This window comes from Silene latifolia, chromosome Y (assembly GCF_048544455.1).
Source record: "Silene latifolia isolate original U9 population chromosome Y, ASM4854445v1, whole genome shotgun sequence".
In the NCBI taxonomy this organism is placed as follows: domain Eukaryota; kingdom Viridiplantae; phylum Streptophyta; class Magnoliopsida; order Caryophyllales; family Caryophyllaceae; genus Silene; species Silene latifolia.
This window is the reverse complement of record NC_133538.1, coordinates 314,743,647-314,753,167: the sequence shown is the minus strand read 5'-3', so window position 1 is coordinate 314,753,167 and position 9,521 is coordinate 314,743,647. Positions and strand designations below refer to the sequence as shown.

At 34.6% G+C, this 9,521-nt stretch overlaps 1 long non-coding RNA gene across 3 annotated transcripts; it reads left to right on the top strand.

Annotated features, from left to right (window-relative positions):
- The first annotated feature begins 2,446 nt into the window (after positions 1 to 2,446).
- LOC141633735 (uncharacterized) lies at positions 2,447 to 7,514 on the top strand. 3 transcript variants are annotated; one of them, XR_012538512.1, is made up of 7 exons: positions 2,447 to 2,805; positions 3,281 to 3,332; positions 4,471 to 4,598; positions 5,427 to 5,514; positions 5,649 to 5,717; positions 6,641 to 6,725; positions 7,200 to 7,514. It is a non-coding gene; the product is annotated as an uncharacterized LOC141633735 (long non-coding RNA). The 3 variants fall into 3 exon arrangements; XR_012538510.1 differs by lacking the exon at positions 6,641 to 6,725 and having other exon boundaries at positions 2,450 to 2,805; XR_012538511.1 differs by lacking the exons at positions 3,281 to 3,332; positions 6,641 to 6,725 and having other exon boundaries at positions 2,453 to 2,805.
- The last annotated feature ends 2,007 nt before the right edge of the window (positions 7,515 to 9,521 follow it).

Below are 9,521 nucleotides of genomic sequence, written 5' to 3'. Positions count from 1 at the left end.
TGTCGTGCAACTCGCTCATTGTTTATTTGGCTAGCAAATTGAGTAAGCTGGGTAGGAGTGTAAGAGAATGATCGACGAGTACCTTTGTTACACGGACGTTCATACCACATTTCGGCCGCCACATCACCGTTCCCGAAAAATCTTCCATGATTGTCAAAACCATCGACAACGGTGTAGAACGAACGTTACTCGTCTGGAGCCTCTCCGGAGGGCATTGGTCGACTCATGTCTTCTTGATAAATGGCCTAAAAGAACAACAAATAAGGAAAAAATGATGTTATATTTAAAAATGAGAAAAATACAATAAATATTAACATTAAGAATTAGAGAAATACAATAAATATTAACTTACGTCGGTCTTAACGGCTCGAGGATTAACCCACTCCCCCAACTTGTTTTTCTTGGTCTTTTGAAACAACTTGTAGGGTGTGGCCGACTCACCCTGAAAGTAGCATAAAAACATAAATTGATTATATTCGGCAATCAGTAATTCTAACCAATTTGTTAAAAAAATAAATACAATACTTACCAATTCCTTGATAGCATCGGAGCAACTCTTACGGCCTAGAGTATGACTGCCTAGTGCTTTCCCGTCTTTAGCACCCGACATTCTATTTATCGTGTTTATTTTAGAAATTTTGGCAAATTCAGGGTCTTTTTCTTCTCTAGACTTGAGATTCACCCACCAAGAGAGCGGGACCCAATCGGGTTTTTTCTTTATATACTTGAGTCTATTAAAAAGCTTGGTAATCCGCCTCGTGACCGCCCTTTGCCATTCATCCTTAGCGTCATAACCTTCATCGACGGACCTCACATGTTTCTATTTCAAAAACAAGTGTTTAATTAGTAATAGAAGAGATGACTTTAAGTAAAAAAAATAAAATAAAAATTATTAACGTAAATTAAATAATAGGTAAGTTTTAAATTACCTTAAACCAATTCCACATCTTCAAGTGCTGCGCATGGCTCGCCTCACTCCATTTAGTGAAGTACTCTTCATCTGAAATGTTATTAGTGAACAACCAACTGACATATTGTTTTACAGACTTGTCACTCCACCTGAAAATTAAAACAAACATATATTGAAAATTCAAACAAAATGATTTGAATGATATATATATTTCATAAAGGTAAAAATAAAATTTTAGAACACTTACCATTGACCACCTTCTTGTTCTTGCAAGAGAATGATCTGCATGTTATCCTGTGCCGGTGTTATATTCTCAACACCCTCATCATCATCATTATTAATCTCATTGTTCTCCTCGTCACGGCGACCTCCCCTACTACCGCTCCCTATCAACTTTCGAATGAAACCTGTCATATACTAATTATAAACAATACAAATTGTCAGTCCAATAAAAATCGTTAGTACAAATTGTTATTAAAAAAAAAACTGGAGTGTCATGGACAATATAATAAATAAATAATTTAACAACGCAAATTGTTAGTCCAACAAAAATGAAAACAAAAATGAAGTGTCATGATTAAAATGCTTCAATTTGATTGAATGATTATAATTCATACATAAAAATGATTTCATTAAAATCCATACATTAATATAGTAGATTTACAACAACTCCCATCACTCATCACTATCACTGTCACTATGAATCAAAAGAGGTTCATCATCTGAAAAAAGCATTCCGACTTCTTCCTCTTCTTCCCCATTTTCCTCTATTCTATTTTCTTCAACTTCAACTTCATAATCCTCTTCTTCTCTGACTTGAAAAGCTGCCACGAATGGGTTATCTCCATGAAACTTGTTTTTCTCGTTTACATCTACAAGTCCGTATACCTTATGGATATTAAGTCCTAGTTGGGAATTATCAAACCAATCACATTTAAACAATATCACCCTATAAACCCTTTTCTTGGTATAATAAGCAAGCTCAATGACTTCATTTAGGGTTCCATAGTAGTCCAAACTTTCTGTAGAATTCACACAAACCCCATTACTTGAGGTAGCTTTCGAAAGATCAACTCCCTTCTTATAAGCTCGAAATTTATAGGCATTGATAGAATATCGTCTCCATGTCTTCACTTTTCTACTAGGACCTAATGCTAGAGTTATTATTAAAGGGTCCTTTAATCTATAAGACTATCAATAAAACAATATGTAAATTAAGGTGTTATATATATATATATATATATATATATATATATATATATATATATATATATATATATATATTAGTCTCCATAACTAATGATATGGACAAACAAAATAAATGGATTGGTACATGAGTATGAAGCAATTGTATTACTTACTTCATTTCGGAACCATTTCGGATAACTTTTGTCATGTTTGCTCACTAGTACAAAAACATTAAATTGCGGCGCCCTATTTGAGGCGTTTTATCTCAAACGCAGCAAATAATAACTCAGTTTTTTTTATTTTTTCGGAAAACACAATTTTTTAAGCGGCGTTTATCTTAAAAACGCCTCACAAATGACATATGAGGCGTTTTGTCTTGAAAACGCAGCCGATAAAATCACCCTAAAATACCTCCCTCATCATTTAGTCAGTCAGTCCTCATATGCTCTCAAATCTCAATCTCTCATCACCCTAAAAATACCTAATCGCTCAAGACATCCACCGCCACCACCCTCACCCACCGTCACTCGCCCAGCACCCTCATCCACTATCCTTTTGCCACTATAATTTTGGTACCAGCGCACTTTCTCATGCAGCCACAGGCCCACGATAGACACGACGACAAAGGATGCGACAACCACAACACACGATGAGCGTTTGTCGGCGACTCATCTCCTCCCTTGACATTCTTCAGTCTCTTTTACATGGTATGATATTCAACTTGAATAATTTTAATTTAACTAATTAGGGTTTCTGGGTAGTTAGTTTTTCTTATTCGAATTATACAAATTAGATTGTTATGTGATGCTTGGTGTTGTTATTTGAAGTTAAACAAAGCATGGTTTCTGTTGCATTATAAGTATTAGGCTTAAGACGATTAGATTTGATAACTAGGGGTGATGAAATTAGGGGTTTTTACAGATTTGTTGTGTGATGTTTGTATTGTTATCATATTGTAGTCTTTTTTAGATTTGTTCTTGATAGCTTAACTAAGAAATGTCTTTTACAGAGTTGTTAGTATGGATATGTTCCTAAATTTGGGATTTAAGTGAATTAACCTTTGAATATACTGCACATGTCCCGTCATTAAGCCTATCTGATTATGCTGTATAATACTTGAAATTTTCTTGACGACTTAAACCCGGGCATTTGAATTATCTATCATTCTATTTCATTTTTCAGAACATAATGTCACTGATGACGGCCTTGGTTTTTGTTTATCTGTCCTATAAAGGTTGGTGTCATAAACTTCATTTCCTAGATGCTTAGTTTGTTCTATTCAGCACATATGCTCGTTTTCTTATCTTTTCTTACCAATTGATATCTTTTCTCTACACAACAATATGCTCGTCTGCCTACTTATGATTTGTATTTCGAGTCTGTTAAGCTTAACTTTGTATTGTAGCTTTTATACTATGTTTTGATTAGTTTGTAGGATGTTCAAATGTTGTTTGTAAAAATGGAAAGATTATTTGGTAGTTGTAGGAAATACTATAGAGTAAGTAGTGCTAAAGGTTAATTTGGTTGCAGAGGATCACTACTTCTGGTCACTTGCCCTTTCAATTCGTCTAAAAGTTACTATTCATAGAAGTTTATTTTCTTATATCCTATTATATCTTTAGAAATGTAATTACTTTGATTTCCTAGCTGAGCTTCATATTTTGATATTCATAAGGCATGCTTTTGGGTGTTTAATATATACCTTTTAATTGATGATGATTTTGATCAACCCTACCTTTTCTTGTGAATTTCTACCTTTTCTTGTGAATTTCTTTATTCCCATACTTGGAATGTTCATAACATGTTGGATGATCAAGCTTTAATGTGTGGCCACTTTTCGTATAGCTTAGTGTACTGACTTAGTCGCATTTTCTTGAATAATTTGTGAATTGATCAAGTGTAGATTGTATGGATATTCCATGGAAGTGACATATTAACTATATGAACTACTAGATAAGAACAATTCTTTATTATATGATTAAGTTTATGTGAATAAGCTCCTTGGTGCTACGGTTGCACCATTAGTACTGGTAAACTAATATACTCTAAAAAGGGAAATTTTAAGAATTAAAAACGAAAAGAACTAATAAATTTGTTATTAGCTACATTAGTTTTTCACTGAATTTGTTATTAGCCAGTTAAAAGGAAAAAAGAGGCCTACTGCCTACATTATTTTGCATACCAAATAGAAGCTACTGACAATGAATTTTGATTTTACTAGTTCTCTTTCCTGCCACTCAAACATCAGTGCCGTAAACATGGCATGCTAGAGTAAATTTTTTAGAAATGACTCATTTCTTGGTGAAGTACTCCTCAACAATTAGGCTCCTAAGAAACACTCTTATGCTAATTCTTGTTATTGATCCATGTAGCTATGGTTGGAGTATTATCCGTCAAGCCGGTTAAGTATTTTGACTCAGGTGCATTAGGTGATGGATGCGCACAAGAACTAGCTGCTAAGTGTCAGTATTGTTCCTGAGAAGTACTCCTCAACAATCAGGTTCAATAAAAGATTTTGAATTTTACCAAGTTCAATTAATAACCTACTCGAGTAGCTAGTTTGTTACAGTTGTGATGTTATATTCTGTGTCAAAACAATCATCTAAGCAATTTCTTTCTTGCACTAGTTTGATAAGAAAAACAATTCATCGGACATGTATAGTGCCATGATGCTACTTTAGATACTAAATAATCATCTTAATCGGCCTCGTCGACCAAGATAGCTAGCCACCACTTCCACCACGCACCACCGTCCACCGCGCAGCTCGACCTGCCACCATACTGGTAACTTCCGCACACCACCGACCGTTTTCGTGTTCTTTCTCCACAGGTTTTTTACCCTAAATTTTGTTTCTCAATACGGATATTATCTGTTGCTTAGTATATTTCTATTGAAAGTATTGATCTTTGAGTGAATTGTTGGTATATTGGCTGATGTGTTTGAGTTACATGGTAATTACATTAGGATTTTCTTTTTTCCTGTCAAATTTTCATTGCCATTGTACCACTAACTACCGCGCACCACTGCAAGAACTAAATAAAGTTTGAATATAGCTGACATCACCTTTTTTCTCCAATTCTTCATTTACCATTTAAATAAATTAGGGTTTTGATTGTGACTTTGTTCCCTTTTACCGATTTTGATTTTTGTTGTATAAATGATTTTGTTTATTATCCTCCCTCTATCCCACTTTTATTGTCCTACTTTCCTTTTCGGGAAGGGAACAATAAAAATGGGATGGAGGGAGTATAAAATTTGAATATGCTTGTCAATCTGGTCAATTTTAATCACGAACCCTAAATTATTTTCACATGAACTGTGTTTCAGGTCCATGCCGGGGAGTTCATGACCAAAAATTGAAAGAAAGATGAGCTGTCCAATGGTCTTTTTTACGGTTATTCTTTTTAAGAGAAATGTGAGTTAGGGTGTTTTGGATGCGTCTATCTTACGTAGTGAACTACTGGTTTGTCTAATATGATTAAGAGGAAGCAAGAGGATATTGATGTTCACCTTTTTTACTGGTTTTGGTTTTGGTTTTGGTTGTTGCAGTTAATTGCTCGATTTTCAAGGTGTTTGTTTGTGGAGTACTAGAACATGGAGATTGATGTTCAATGCGAGGTATCGTTCTTTCATTTAAGATCTATTTTATGTCGTCCATGGCCACTTTAGTTTGAATCTTGTGATTTTCAGCACTTTTAATTGACATACAGGATTGCACCTACTGCTCAGTGTCTTAGTTTATGACGATTTTGTTAAGATATTTAGAAATTGGATAGATGAAATTGATGTTTGAATTGTTGTGGCATTTCTTATTGGAACGCATGTTGTAGTGCATATCAGGACTGCATATTATAGACAAACAAGTGTCAGTTTTGTTATGCTAGTAATTAATCTAAAATTATAGTTTAAACGTGCTGAGTAGTGAGCAGTAGTTGATGGATTTATACTTATGTCATTTCCACTATTTATACTATGTACTTTGTGTTGTCCGGAACTTAAGACATGAATACGGTACTTGAACACTTCTATTAGCCAAACACAAAGGACATGTCATTAGACCGTCGAATTAGACACTAGGACACACCCATTTGTTGGCCCTTCTTAATGAGTTTGGCTAACCCAGCCAGCAACTCATTTTGAAATCTGATGTAACTAAGATGAAAGTGATGATAGGATGATTAGTTTCCTTGCCTAAGTAGTTGTTATAGTTTCTCATTGTTTGTGGTCTTTCGACTTTAGACCTCAGGTTACATTGATTGTGATGATAGGATGATTAGTTTCAATCTACTCTGTCCAATGGTCTTTGTGCCACGATGGTGAGCTGTAAATCCTTGCGTTTTCAGTAATGTGTTAGTGCTCCTGCTCAGTGTTGCAGAAGCTAATACAAATATTTATTGTTCTCTTTTCTTAATCTATAATACAAATTTCACTCTTGGTATGTTCTTTTTTAAACATTTGTAATTTATCTTACATTCTTACTAAGAGGGGTATGAATCGTATTGGATTAGTTATCTATGCAAATGTGTTGTTTTTCTACACAGACGACTGGTTTCAACTTTCAAGCGAAGAAAGATTTCTATTTTTCATTAAATGTACGCATTGGATTCTATTAGAGCAAGTACAATGGTAAGCAACAACATTCTAGCTTAGCAAATCCACATCATATTATAAGCTACAACCATTCTAAGCAACTAAACTATTCCAATGGTTTAGCTAGGTTTTATATACTAGTTTTGCTTTTATTGAATAAATCAAAAATTAAGAATAAATCAAAACTAAATTTCTATTGGTTGTTTTGTAAATGTGGGCCAATGTAAGCAAGTAGCTTAATGAAGCAACTAGCTTAAGCCAAGCCATCCTAATTGACCTTCTCCAATGGTGTAGCAACTAGCTAGCAATTTTATGAAATTGCAAGCAAGTCCCTAAACTACACCATTGGACTTGCTCTTAACTTGTAGACTTTTGTGAAATTTGTGATGCTACTGAATCTTGTGTATCTTTATCTTTAGTGTCACAAAGTATTGCAGAAAATTATGTTTTCAACTACTGTTTTAACTACAAACATGTTGTGCATTTTTGACATGCCAATTGTGTTGACAGTTCCGCTGCAACTGTCTCGCACTCCAGGAAAATCACTTTGAGCGGTGAACATTTGGAGAGGTGACATAAGAGCTGGTTTGTTGAACGAAGGAGTCCTATAGTCGTAGTATACTATGGGGTCTTTATGTTTTAGAAGCTTGACATTAGAATCAAACTTGAGTTACTTTTTAATTTTGTATTTTAGTGCCATTGTAATTAGTTTTGAAGTATTGTGTATTTGTATGTGTTTTATTCTATTTGATGTATGAATGAAAATAATGTAAGATTGTTATTCTATTTGATAGCTATTATATTTAAATCATTTGTTTAGATCCATTTTTTTGTAAAAAAAAAAAAAAAAAAAATTTTTTTTTTTTTTAATACCTATTTGCGGCGTTTTTTTTTAAAAAAAGGCCTCAAATAGCCTATTTATTTGCGGCGTTTTTTCAAAAAAACGCCGCAAATAACCATTTATTTGCGGCGTTTTTTTAACGCCGCAAATAACTTTGTTATTTGCGACCCTGCCATTTGCTGCTACATGAAAAACGCCGCAAAAAGACCTTTTTTTGGAGCCGCAAATAAATATTTTTCTACTAGTGGCTCCAAACATCATCAAAGGACGTGACATCAGGAAATGTGAGTTTGATATGTGTCTCAAATTCCCTATATTTAGCAGGAAAATGTTTTAATTATGTATTACTAATAATTTTGATCTAATTTGATAATTAAAAATGTATTGAGTAATGACGAAATAATAACTTACTTTTCATAAGGCTCTAACAATTTCCCACAATTCCTTAGAACATAAAAATGAGAATCTTCATACTCTTTCTGACTCAAGTGCCTCTGAATACATTACCCGGTTGTAGTTCCCATGTCAGCATTGAATAACTCGGGTAATTTCATTGAATCTAGGTCGTCATCGGAATTCACACCAACATCTAAATCTTTCGCTTTTGTGTCAATGTGACTTTCGAAATATAGGGAACAAAAATTCGCAATTTCCTCTAACAAAAAAGAATTGCATATGGAACCCTCCACCCAAGCTTTGTTGCCAATCTTTCTTTTTATATGATGAAGAAATCTCTCAAATGGATACATCCATCGATATTGAACAGGTCCTCCAACCTTCGCTTTATAAGGTAAGTGAATAGGCAAATGCTCCATGAAATTGAAGAAAGATGGGGGAAATATCTTTTCTAACTTGCATATTATCTCCGCAATATTATTCCCTAGACTTTTCATAGAATCAACTCTAATCGTAGAAGTACACAGGTCTTTAAAAAATTTGATTATCTCAGTTATTGCATTCCAAGAACCAGTCGGGAGCAACTCTCTCAAGGAAACAGGGAGTAGCCATTCCATAAAGACATGACAGTCATGACTTTTCATGGAATGAAACACCTTATTTTTATGGTCAACACACCGACTCAAATCTGAAGCATAACCATCCGGGAATTTCAAATTAGCAACCCATTCACATAGACTTTTTCTCCGCAGTTTCTAAAACAAACCTAGATGATATTGGTCGTTTATAACAAAGTTCATTAAAGTCTAGTTTTTCCTTAGGACCAAATTTAGTTTAACCTGGTACATCCATCATCGTGTTGATAAGCTGTTCAAAAAAGTTTTTCTCAATGTGCATAACGTCTAAGTTGTGTCGAATTAACAACGTTTTCTAGTAAGGAAGTTCCCAAAATATGCTTTGTTTCCACCAACCTTTATTCTTGTCTTTCAATCTTTTCAATTCTTGATCAGAAGGATCAACTATTTTTTGGCAAGTCTTTAACGGAATCCCACACTTCATCACCTGTTAATTTCGACGCGGCTATGCGATTCTCAGTTTTTCTGTTCTTTAGAAAATGCTTACAATTGTTGCGGAAAGGATGATCAGGTCTTAAGAACTCACGGTACCCACTTGTGGACCAACCGGAAAGCATGCCATATGCCGGGTAATCATTGATCGTCCACATTAATGCAGCCTTTAATTGAAAATTTTATTTCTTAAAAACATCGTAGGTGTACACGCCGGTTTCTCAAAGTTCTTTCAACTCTTTAATCAACGGTTGCAGGTACACATCCCAATTTATCTTAGGGTTCTTAGGACCTGGACCGAGCAGAGATAAGAACATAAATTGTCGTTTCATACATAACCAAGGAGGTAAGTTGTACGGAGTGACAATCACGGGCCAACATGAGTAATTCTTCCCAAATTGCCCATAAGGGTTAAATTCATCTATTCACAAACCAAGCCGAACAATACGAGGCGCACTTGCAAATTCTGGATGCTCTCTATCAAAATGTTTCCACGCTTCTCCATCACTTGGGTGTGCCATTGTCCCC